The sequence below is a fragment of the Myotis myotis genome, unplaced genomic scaffold (genome assembly GCF_014108235.1).
Source record: "Myotis myotis isolate mMyoMyo1 unplaced genomic scaffold, mMyoMyo1.p scaffold_m19_p_1, whole genome shotgun sequence".
Classification (NCBI taxonomy): Eukaryota; Metazoa; Chordata; class Mammalia; order Chiroptera; family Vespertilionidae; genus Myotis; species Myotis myotis.
The window spans coordinates 140,860,949-140,863,939 of NW_023416313.1; positions in this window are offsets into that span (position 1 = coordinate 140,860,949).

Below are 2,991 nucleotides of genomic sequence, written 5' to 3' on the forward strand. Positions count from 1 at the left end.
AAATATAATTTGAGCATTCTTAGAAATCATATAAAGTTATATATATCTTTCTTCTCTATTTTTTTTTAGTATAAATCACACTTTCCCTACGGGTATTCTGTGGAACACTAGTCTGCACAGATGCTCTTAAAACAAGGAGGAAGGTCTGTGACCAAACAGGCCTGGGAAATGCAGCCTGTAATACCTAGAAACAGCCCATTTTTTGTTTCATCCTGTGTTTCCAAAATTTTCTTGATGGGTGAAATAAAAAAAATAAATTTTTTTTTCCCCTAATGTGTTTTATCATTAGAGTTAGGATTCTTTAGGAATCACCTTGAGAAATCATGGTCCCAGCAGGAAGCAGATTGGTTTCCAATTTGAGGAGATTTCAACAAAGAAGTGGTTTACAAAGTGCGGGTAGAATTTAGAGTTCTAACGACAAGAGTTACTGCAGTCCCTGGGGCTGGACAACCGGGCGGGCGGGGGGTGGGGGGGGGGCATGCGGGGGGGGGGGGCACCACCACTGGTTCTAAAGGGGCAAGGGAAGAAGCTGTTACCAGCAGCTGTGTGGCGGGGGGGGGGGGGGGGGGGGTGGAGGGAGGCTTTGTGGGGACCCCTCCTGATAGGAGCTGTGGCCTATGGATGAGCTAGTTGTGGTGACCCTTTCTTTGCTTTGACCCCTGCTGGTGCTTTTCTTTAGCGAAACCTGACAGGAAGACAGAGCATAAGGGAACCAGTCCATTCAGTTTAAACAGTCAGCCTCTTGCAGCACAAAAGAGGGTGGAGGGTAGACCTGGAAGAGCAAATAGATTATATCCAGCAAATCAATAACTAAGAACTGATTATGTCAGAAGAGGAAGCCAGCTTTTAGTCCTAATAACTTTTTTTTTCATCCTCACACGAGGATGTTTTTTTAATTGATTTTTTAGAGAGAGGTGGGGGGAGAGTAACATCAATGTGAGAGAAAACATTGATTGGCTGCCTCCTCCATGTGCCCTGACCAGGGATCAAACCCACAACCCAGGCATGTGCCCTGACTGGGAATTGAACCCATAACCTTTTGGTGTATGGAGTGATACTCCAACCAACTGAGCCCCCTGGCTGGGGTGGTCCTAATAACATTTAAACTGCCATTGGAAGAGATTATGTGAAGTGCTTGGGAATAAATAGTATGTTTTCCTCAATGTTTCCTTTTCCTTTTCTTACTTTGGAGAACAGAAGGTGAGAAAAAACTCAACTTGTACAACCAAATCACCGTGGGACATACTCAGAGTAGCATTGCGTCTCATCACTAGGAAATGGTAAGAGGGGGTTTTTATTGCCATTCAATCAGACCTAACTTCAGCCCAGAGTATTATTACCACTTGTAATTGCCACATGTTCAAAAAGCAGAGCAAAGCTAAAACAATAAAGAGACTTTAATTTGGGTGATAGTAGCAGAGACCCCCTGGCTGCCTGCAAAATGTATGCTTTCCTTCTTCCTTAGTAATGGCATCAAGTCAGTTCCCTGGTGAACAGAGTGACTGGCGGGGCCCCTCTACGGGGCTGGGGCTTTCGGGGAGCAGGGACTCCTCCTCCATGCTGTTTTCACTGGTTGGATGCAGATGATCATAAGACCACAGGGAAGCCACAGAATGGAAGGAACTTTAATTCCTAAGTCAATGCATGGAGAAAAGCTGCCCGCTGGCCGGAACACCCCTCCTCAACTATTACATAGACAAGAAACAAACTTCTGTTGTATTCAAGCCACAAGTGTTTGCATTTGTTTGATTCAGTAGTTTATTTAGCCTATCCAAACTGATACAATTTTAAATTTTAATATCCAACACTTTAATTATTTATTTATCTGTTTGAAGCCCCTCTGTGGTGAGCAGGGGAGGCTCCTATTTAATAGGTAAGACAGTGGACCACAGGGAGAGCCATTCATTCTTTTAACAAATACTTATGGACCATTAGGAAAATTTGTTGCAAATAATTTATGAAATAATATTGTGAGGAGGGCATTCATTTTTTATAAATATTTATGCTGGGCTTTCAATGTTCCCCCAGGAGCTCACAGTCTAGTATATAAGATACTAAATTTAAAAAATGTTTAAGACATAACTTACTATGGTGCTTAGTACTCATGAGAATAGCATAGTGTTATGAAAGCATATTACAGGGGGATTTGACCTAGTTAGATAAGTAGGAGAAGGCATCCCTGAAAAAGTGATGACTAAACTAAAATATGAAAGAAATATATATTTAGGCTGGTGAGAAAGAGGAACTTTCCTAACAGAGAAGACAAAGGCCCTGAGTTAGATGGAAGGGGGCTTCGTGAATATGGGGGCAGGAGGGATGCCATTGTGATTAGAGCTGAGACAGTGACTGGTAGCAAGGATTTAGGACTGAAAGTTGAAGAGCTCTACATTTGAATTCAAAGCTAAGCAGGCTGAGGGTATAGAGGACGCAGAAAAAGTGACAGAAAAGCTTGGACTGCTGTATCAGAATACTATAGACTGGTGGCTTAAACCACAGACATTTAATTCTTATAGTTCTAGTGTTAGTCGCCCAAGGAGGAATGCACGAGGCCAAAAGAGGTAAAGAATTATGAAATTACTAGAGGCCTGGTGCACGAATTCATGCACGGGTGGAGTCTCTTGGGGTGGCCTGTGGAGATTGGGCCCCAGCTCGTGCCCCCAGCCTTGCAGCCCTGCAGCCCTGCAGCCCCATCACCCTGCCTGGCACCCTGCCTTGGCCTGGCGCTGCCCCCTCACCTACTCCACCATCTTGCCTGTGGGTAGGGTGATCAATCGGGGCTGCCCCCCCCCCACACACTCCCTCACTCCCCACTTCCGCCACTGGTCTCTGTCTGTGGAGCAATCGGCCCTGCTTGCATCTGCCTTGACCTGGCGCCACCCACTCACCTGCTCCACCATCCTGCCTTGGTCCTCCCGTCCTGGTCCTGTCAGGGCTGGCAGTCCCTCCACTGCCGCCTGCTGCCAGCACCACATTGCCGATGCCCACCATGTT